Source organism: Bidens hawaiensis, unplaced genomic scaffold (genome assembly GCF_021521415.1).
Source record: "Bidens hawaiensis isolate Kalapana, Puna unplaced genomic scaffold, B.hawaiensis_p1.1 tig00054334_1, whole genome shotgun sequence".
Classification (NCBI taxonomy): Eukaryota; Viridiplantae; Streptophyta; class Magnoliopsida; order Asterales; family Asteraceae; genus Bidens; species Bidens hawaiensis.
In genome coordinates this window covers 1-9,400 of record NW_027499808.1, presented here as the reverse complement: position 1 = coordinate 9,400, position 9,400 = coordinate 1, and the positions used below count along the sequence as shown (strand labels likewise).

Genomic DNA, 9,400 nt, shown 5'->3' with positions numbered 1-9,400 from the left:
CATCCCCTATTCCGTACCTTTCCAGATTCAATCCAAAACTATCTTAATCAATCTCAAATTCACAATCCAATCCACCCAAACAATCCTTAATCCTTACCGAACACAATCCGATTCAAAAACAATCCATAATCATTCAAACCATATCAAATCCAAACTAAAATTCAATAAAAACTTAAACGAATCAAACTCAATTAATAAGTTTCAATTACACCAAAATAAAGAGCAATCAAACACCCGAAAGCTCTGATACCACTTGTGAACACCTCGGATTTTAAAACAATATTGATTACCGGAATTAGATCTAATACCTTGACGGATCTAGTTCATGATATGCTACGTAATTAATCATATATAAGTATATTAATGGTTATATTATATGTTTTGGTAATATATTAACGAAGAATTGAGTGAGAGAGAGTTTTGGCAGAGGTTCGATACCTTAATCTCAAAACTTAACTTATCAGGGTATGAAACACCCTATATATAGACGATGGATACCAATTCGTTACACATGCCGTAATGAATTGGATCTAGTTCTTTAACTTAAATGACTCAAAAGGAAAGCTTAACGAATCTCTGATTCGTTATGCCCCCATTCGTCAACATTCCATGACGAATGGGAACATACATAACGAACTAACAGTCCATTCATTAAACATCCTTAACGAGTGGGCTTTACATATAACGAACTGGCCAATTTGTTAAACATCCTTAACGAATTAGCCTATACTTTAACGAAATAGCATAAATTACATAAATGCCCTTATTATAATAAATTACAAACGATAATTACAAAGACTCGAGGCAACAAAAACCGTGCACTAACAGAAGTTCGTTAAAGTTTTGTGGGTTTCTACATGGATTTGGATGAAATTTGATGATTCAAAGATGACTTCGGTGAATTGATGCTTGAGTTGTGTTAGTGCACTGTCTGGTGTCCGTAGCAATCGAATATGTTATACATAGTCTAGATTGAATATTTATTGTAAATGGCCCATTCGCTATGGTTTGTATAGCGAATGAGGTCCATTCGTTAGTGATCTAGGCTAGTTCGTTAAGATTATAAGCCCATTCGTTAAGAAAGCATAACGAATGAGGGCTGGTTCGTTAAGTTATCACCATTCGTTATGGAATGTTGACGAATGGAGTCTAATTCGTTATAGAGGCATAACGAATTACGCTTAAATTAACGAATGGAGCATGTGGGCAATAAATAGATGGTTCCATGCTCATATTTAAGGGAGTTCACACACATGAGAGGTGTGAGGTTCTCCATAAGTTATTATTCTCTCCATAATGTAATTTATCCACTAATTATCAATAAACTATGTATTTAACGTATTGTTCATATTGTATTAATCGGTGCATCGACGCGGCTAGATCCAAGAAAGGGAACTACAATTGGTATCAGAGCAGACGGCTGCTCTCGATGCTTCGATTAAGTTTTTCGTGTTCTTCGGGTTTTGGTCAGATCTGGAGTAAATTAGTGTGTTATTGGTTGATTTGTTGGTGAATTCGTGTTTATTGATCAAAGATGTTACTTCCTGTGTAATTTGGTGTTAAGTTATGGTGTATTGAGTGATTCACCATGGAAGAGCATGATAACTTTTGATTTTGTTTATGATAATTTAGTGATTGTTAAGTTAATTGAATGATGGATTTGTGTTTATTATTGAAATTCACATGTTTCTGTGGATTTTGGTGGTTAGTTATGGTGAATTGAAGATTTCACCATTGAAAAGCATGTTATGGGTTAGGATAATTGGTGTTGAATCAATGATTGTTAAGTTAAAATGATTATGAATTCGAAATCGCAATGAAATCCGGGTGTCCGGGTAAAATTTCATGAGTTATGATGGTGTTTTGATTATTTCACCCTGGATGAAGTTCAAATTTCCAGATTCCGGCCAGATCTGAACTTTTCCGGCGATGTAACAGTATTTTCCGGCGAATTTCGTTTTTCCGGAGAAGGAGTTCAGATCCAACAACTTAATTCGTTATTACTGTAGCAATTCGTTAAGGAAGTTTAACGAATTAGAAGGCTAATTCATTAAGGAATTTTAACGAATTAGGAGGTAATTCGTTATGGAAATTTTAACGAATTAGGAGGCAATTCGTTATGGAATTTTAAACGAATTAGAGTATTTTGTTAAGTTAATTCGTTAAGGTAATGATAACAAATTAAGGCAATTCATTAAGTTAAATGTAACGAATTAAAGTGATTCGTTAAGGTATTGGTAACGAATTAAGATGATTCGTTATGGGTATGACGAAGTGGAAATCATAACGAATGGGAGGCCATTCGGGCAACTGTTATAACGAATTAGAATGGTAAGTTATAATGAAGTGAGCAGATTCGTTAAGTATGTAACGAATCAGTGAATGGTTGACGAATGGTGGATATTTATAACGAATTGCAGTTTAATTTTTAATGAATGGAGGGCACGAACTAAGGTAACGAATTGAGAGTGGATGTTTATAACTAATTGAGAGGTGATTGGTTAAAAAAAATAATAATAAAAGTGTATGTTGTTGATATGCAGAAGCAGCAGTTAAAAGTTGAAATGAGGAGGTTTGGGTGGGGGCAAATTCATTAGGTGGAGACGACGACGATGATGATGACTAGCATGGAAGTAGTAGTCGTGAAACTCCCTCAGCTCACAATAAACAACCACCCTAACCCTAATTATTATTTATCCAATCGAACAACATCTCCTCTCAAACTCCTCCGCTTCAAATCATCTTCTTATAAATCTTTTTCTTCATATTCAACAACAAAAACAGCCTCAACTTCTGTCTATGTTCCAGCACCCGTCTCTCTAGGCCACGCTACACGGCTCCATTTTCAAATTCTACACCAGGTAATTGCAACAAACTCCTAAACCTAAACCTACTTCTTCATCTTATTATTATTATTATTCAATTAAGTTACAAGTATTATTATTTATCGGTGGTAGTTAGTTAACACTAGTATTCATTCCAATTGGAGAATTCTGTTATTGGATGGATTCAAACTCAAAGGGAGTGATTCATAATTGGATGCATAATCATGGACTATGTTATACTATTCAAACATCATTTTATGAGCTGCAAGTAGTATTTCCCCCAATTCTACATACAACAACACTTCACACTCTAAAAACTCACACAATAATATTCTTTCTAAAAGGCAACAGTCCCACAATAGAACGACTGAGTCTGAACAATTGTGTCAAAGCTATAAACAGGTTCAACCCGGTTAACCTCATTTATGATACGAATAGACACATTTTTATTGTGTTAAATAGGTTAACAGGTCGACATGGCACATTTATGTCGGCGTTGCTTCATAATATATTAGTATTTTATAGTTATATTGGATTGGTTTGTATCTTTTGGTGATTGTTGTTTAGTCGTGTTAATTGTGTCTTTTTTCCCCAAATGTGTTAAACTTGTTGTGCCGATCATGTTATTGAACTGGTCAAATTTAATCTGTTATGCGTATGGTCTCATTCATGTTATCAAACTGATCACCTTTTAATAGCGTTAAACATGTCGAGTTGTGTAATCCGATTATTAAACATATCCATGTTAGCGTTTATGAAAATGACATGTTCAGTTAAACATGTTCGGGTTCACTAGTTGTGTTAAACATGTCGTGCTATTATGGATAGATATTATGAAATACCATGTTATGATCATCGTCTATCTTGTAGAAGGTAAACAATGGATCAAACCTCGTTTACTTAGACAATGCAGCAACCTCACAGAAGCCATCAGCTGTTATAGATGCTCTTAACAATTATTATAGATCATATAACTCAAACGTGCATCGTGGAATTCATTTCTTAAGGTATGCTATTTAACATACCAATTCAGTGTCACCATCTCATCAACAATCATGTATAATAATTTTATTTAAACACTAGTGCACGGGCAACGGATGAGTATGAAATGGCAAGAAAGAAGGTAGCGGCTTTTGTAAACGCGCCAGAATCTAGTGAAATCGTCTTCACGAGAAATGCTACTGAAGCTATAAACCTTGTAGCTTATTCATGGGGACTTTCTAATTTAAAAGCCGGTGATGAGGTGCGTTTTTTTTATTTTAATATTCTTGAATATAAACGTTAATATTCTTATAGTGGGATTTATTATCAATACCTTGCAGATAGTTGTTACAATTGCTGAACATCATAGTGCCATTGTTCCATGGCAAATTCTCTCTGAGAAAACTGGCGCAGTTTTGAAGTTTGTTAGTTTAACAGAAGATGAAGTCCCGGATACCAAAATGCTACAAGATTTGCTTTCCAAAAGGACTAAACTAGTGGTGGTTCATAATGTCTCAAACATGCTTGGTATGCATAAGTTACATGCATCTCTTTGACTAATTTTGGTTGCAAAAGTTTTTATCTGTGTGATGTAGATGCCATGATTTTTTAAAATTTTATGTAGCTTCGGTTCTTCCAATTAAGAATATTTCTCAATGGGCACATGATGTTGGGGCAAGAATACTAGTGGATGCTTGTCAAAGTTTACCACATATGGTTGTTGATGTCCAAGATCTTGGCGTTTATTTGTGCTTCTTCTCACAAGGTGAGTTAGTTTCACTAAAGGTTTGATCCCCAGCTATAGTTGTGCATAGTTCGGTTTGCGTCAGTTGTAGGCTAAAACCGCTTGGTTTTGGTTTGGGTTAAGTTCGGTTACGGGTTTGCCATTTGGACTTGAATTTTTGGGACTAAAAGAAAATGTGGCACAAAATAATGAATTTGGGCCTAAATATATTTTGTAATTGATAGTTACTTGATTATTATGCATTTGGGCTATAATATTTGGATTACACTGTTTATTAAACTCTAAATCATTGAGATTAAAATTTAAAATGTAAATTAATACATTCGGTTCAATTTTGTGGTCTCTATTAGATGCATAACCGTAAATGAACTTAACATTTGGATTTTACAAAAATATAAAACCAAATCGTATGTTTTTGTTAGGGTTTGATTATTTTGGTTCCTTTTTTTTTGGTTTCATGCACACCCCTTCCCCAGTCAATTTTTTCTAAAGTTTTATTTTTTATATGCAACTAGTGTGCCATACATGGTTATAGTATTTCAATAATAATTTAATTATTTAATATTTTGATTGAAAATGCATCGGTTGAGTTTTCAACATACCAAATATCTTTAGCTATTATTTATTTTATTTTACCATTGGTCTGTTAGAGATACAACATAACATGAATCGACATGTTCATAAATAAATGGGCTTAAAATGGCCACTTGTAAAATATACTTATTCGATTCTTATGAATTGAGGGATAAACATGCTTCAGATGTGTGGGCCTACAGGCGTTGGTTTCTTATATGGAAAGATGTGAACTATTGGCTTCTACGCCTCCGATTCTTAGGTGAGTCAGCTTTATATAAACAAACGTCAACCACTTATAATACATAACTCTAATCATACGATGTTTGAGTGCGGGTTTTATGGTTGATATTACAGGTGGGCGGGGAAATGATTTCTGACGTTACCTAGGACCATTCTACTTATGCTGACCCTCCATCCAGGTTGGCCGACTCGATCTATTATATTTATAACCTTGTTACAAACTTTGACTCTTGAGGTCAAAGTAGTTATAAATGCCTTTTGCATCAACCATCCACATGGGCCCACCTGAACTTTGATCCTTGCATCTTGAATTCATAGTTGTGTGTGTTTCAGATTTGAGGCTGGAAACGCCTGCGATTGGGGAAGCTATTAGCTTAGGAACAACAATTGATTATCTTTTCTCAAATTTGCATGCAAAGATTCATGATTATGAGGTTATTTTCATCTGTTCCATTCTTGCTTTGATATTCATCTTTTTTGTCTTTATACATCAAAATAACTGAGTTTCAAATTTCAATCTATTTTAACTAGTATTGCCGAAGTTCGGGTCGGGTCAGTTAACGAGCCAAAACTGGATTCAGGTCAAAAGGGTCTTTTTTTAAAGCATGTTTAGTCAAACACAGGGGTTGACCAAATGGTCTTGGTGTTGAAACGGGTCTTTTAGAAAAAAAATGGGTTCTTTTTGAAAATCTGAATTTGGTTCAGGTCAAGGGTGAATTACTATACGTTAATGCCTTCACATACGGTAGGTACGCGAGACGCTTAAAGGCAAAAAACAAGGGCAAAAAACCTGAAACGCTCAGAAAACGCTCACAAACTTAATCGTTCAGCAAACGCTCAGTAAACGCTCAAAAACGGTCTTCGTGAAAAAAAGTGAAAAATTGACTGATTAACCATCCAAAACTGTTTTTTCATTGAACTAATGATTGATTGGATATGTATTGACGATTCCGAGATGTTTGAATGTGATTGCAATGGATTGATTCGTGAAAAAATGGATTCGCGTACGTAATGTACATTAAGGCATTATTGTATTGGATCTTTTCTCCAGGTCAAAACAGGTTTTGACCAAAATGGACAGGAGTTGAAACTTGGTCGTTTTAGAAGGAAAAAAGAAACGGGGTCCCTTTTGAAAATCCTAATATCGTGCAGTTCATATCGGGCTATGACCAAAAGCGGCTGCTTGGTATTTTGGAAAAAAAATGGGTCCCGTTGAAAATGGTAGTTTAGTTCGGGCCAAAACGGGTTTTAACGAAAATGGGCTCAAGTTGAAACGGATCAGCTTTTGAAAAACTAACAAAATGGGTCCACCGGATAAATTTTTTTTGTGATGTGATGTGTAGTAAAACACACTTACTTTCCTTATGATTTTATCATGGTTTTTTATGCTTAATTGTTTATTTTATGAAAGTAATGGGGGTTAAGTGCAAATATTTACAAAGTTTAAATGTTAATTGTAGGTTTATAAAAGATGGTGAAAAAAAGAGTTAATTTGGAAGATTCTAGAGGCCTTGTTGGTCAAGTTTATAAAGCTACAACTCAAGGCCCAACCCAAGCCCACAAGTTTAGAAGCCTTGTATAATATTATATTAAGATAATTAATTGAGTTTTCAGCCATTATCCAGCCAAAAACCCGAAATCAAAAAGAACGGTTTTCGTAACGTTTTCATTTTTCGTACGTTGAGTATGATTTAGTTAAAAAAAATAAAATAAATAAATAAATAAAAATAAAGGTCCCTTGTTTTTAGTTTCTTTTGCATTAAAGTGGGAGATGATGATATTTATCGGAAATCGGTTTTTCAAACTACTAATAATATGAGATAAATAAAAGAAAACGCACTTAACTTGGGATGTGTCGGTAGGCTCAGCCTTGAAAATGAAAGGGCAAATTTGATAAAAATGGTTAAACGGAAATCTTTTGTGGGTAAAGCGTTTTGTCCGTGGAAAATAAGCAATGAAAGGTCGGGCCATACTCAAGCCTCAAATTTTGGTATGAAAAAGTGGTAATATCATGAGTTTTAAAAAAAAATTGAATCCGTTATCATATGATGCTTGGGTAGGTTTAACGTTAGAGTATGCCGTGTAGCTGTGATATAAATCTTAAATTGCTAGTTTAGTGTTTTACACCTCATTGGCGTATGGTTTTATAACCTTTTTTTTTTAAATCCTGTATGATGGGATGCTTCGGGTCCGGAGATCATGGGTCTGTATGCAATCTATTTATCTGTTGTATTCACAATTCCTAAGTGGGGTGTGGATATTTAAAATAAAGCCAAAGAGCAAACCCTTATAAGTCTATAAACATGATCACAAAAGGTACAAAAGTACAAATACACTACAGACTTGATCATCCACGCTGTTAGCCATGTGGGGTCCCCTTGCTCGCGTCTCATTACCGTTAAGAAACGGACCACAAGGGGACACGCTACATATAAGCCCTGCAGATGAAATTTTGCATACTCACCTATGGTGATGGATTTGGGGTATTGCTTGATATGGGGGGTATGTCATGTTGTGGGGAGCACTAGCTATAAATTAATTGAAATGGCTGCTTGGTAGACTTTGATGCTTAAGCTTAGGTGGATAAACAATACCCTTGATCGTCTTAACTATTCATATATATTGAGCAACAAAGTTTTAATTCTGTCTAATTTTGAGGTTTAAGTCAAGTTGGGGTGGTCTAGTCCGGTAAATGCTGAAAATAAGCGGGTCTTAATTGTGTAAACCATAAAGTAATACTATTGTCGGATCTTATTTGTCCGGTAAAGATTAAGGCATGGGTTTAGGTGGACAACAATATCGACAATCGCGGTTTTTGCGTTTTTCTGAGCTTTAAAATCTAACCTATATGTTTGATTTAACTTTGATTTTCCGCATCTGATCCAACTGCAGTCAAATCTTTTTCAGGGACGAAAAAGTCTTAAGTGTGGGATGTTTGATGTGTAGTGAAAACACACTTACTTTCCTTATGATTTTATCATGGTTTTTTATGCTTAATTGTTTATTTTATGAAAGTATTGGGGGTTAAGTGCAATAACTTACAAAGTTTAAATGTTAATTGAATGTTTATAAAAGATGGTGAAAAAAAGAGTTAATTTGGAAGATTCTAAGAGGCCTTGTTGGTCCAAGTTTAAAGCTACAACTCAAGGCCCAACCCAAGCCCACAAGTTTAGAAGCCTTGTATAATATTATATTAAGATAATTAATTGAGTTTTCAGCCATTATCCAGCCAAAAACCCGAAATGAAAAAGAACGTTTTCGTACGTTTTCGTTTTCGTACGTTGAGTATGATTTAGTTAAAAAAATAAAAATAAATGTCCCTTGTTTTTAGTTTCTTTTGCATTAAAGTGGGAGATGATGATATTTATCGGAAATCGGTTTTTCAAACTACTAATAATATGAGATAAATAAAAGAAAACGCACTTAACTTGGGATGTGTCGGTAGGCTCAGCCTTGAAATGAAAGGGCAAATTTGATAAAACGGTTAAATGGAAATCTTTTGTGGGTAAAGCGTTTTGTCCGTGGAAAATAAGCAATGAAAGGTCGGGCCATACTCAAGCCTCAAATTTTGGTATGAAAAAGTGGTAATATCATGAGTTTTAAAAAAAATTTGAATCGTTATCATATGATGCTTGGGTAGGTTTAACGTTAGAGTATGCCGTGTAGCCTGTGATATAAATCTTAAAATGCTAGTTTAGTGTTTTACACCTCATTGGCGTATGGTTTAATAACCTTAAATCCTGTATTGAGGGATGCTTCGGGTCCGGAGATCATGGGTCTGTATGCAATCTATTTATCTGGGTATTCACAATTCCTAAGTGGGGTTGTGGATATTTAAAATAAAGCCAAAGAGCAAACCCTTATAAGTCTAAAACATGATCACAAAAAGTACAAAAGTACAAATACACTACAGACTTGATCATCCACGCTGTTAGCCATGTGGGGTCCCCTTGCTCGCGTCTCATTACCATTAAGAAACGGACCACAAGGGACACGCTACATGTAAGCCCTGTAGATTAAATTTTGCATACTC

The 9,400-nt window shown here is 34.8% G+C and overlaps 1 pseudogene; it reads left to right on the top strand.

Moving 5' to 3' along the window:
• Positions 1–2,618: 2,618 nt before the first annotated feature.
• LOC143600571 (cysteine desulfurase 1, chloroplastic-like) lies at positions 2,619–5,801 on the top strand (annotated as a pseudogene).
• The last annotated feature ends 3,599 nt before the right edge of the window (positions 5,802–9,400 follow it).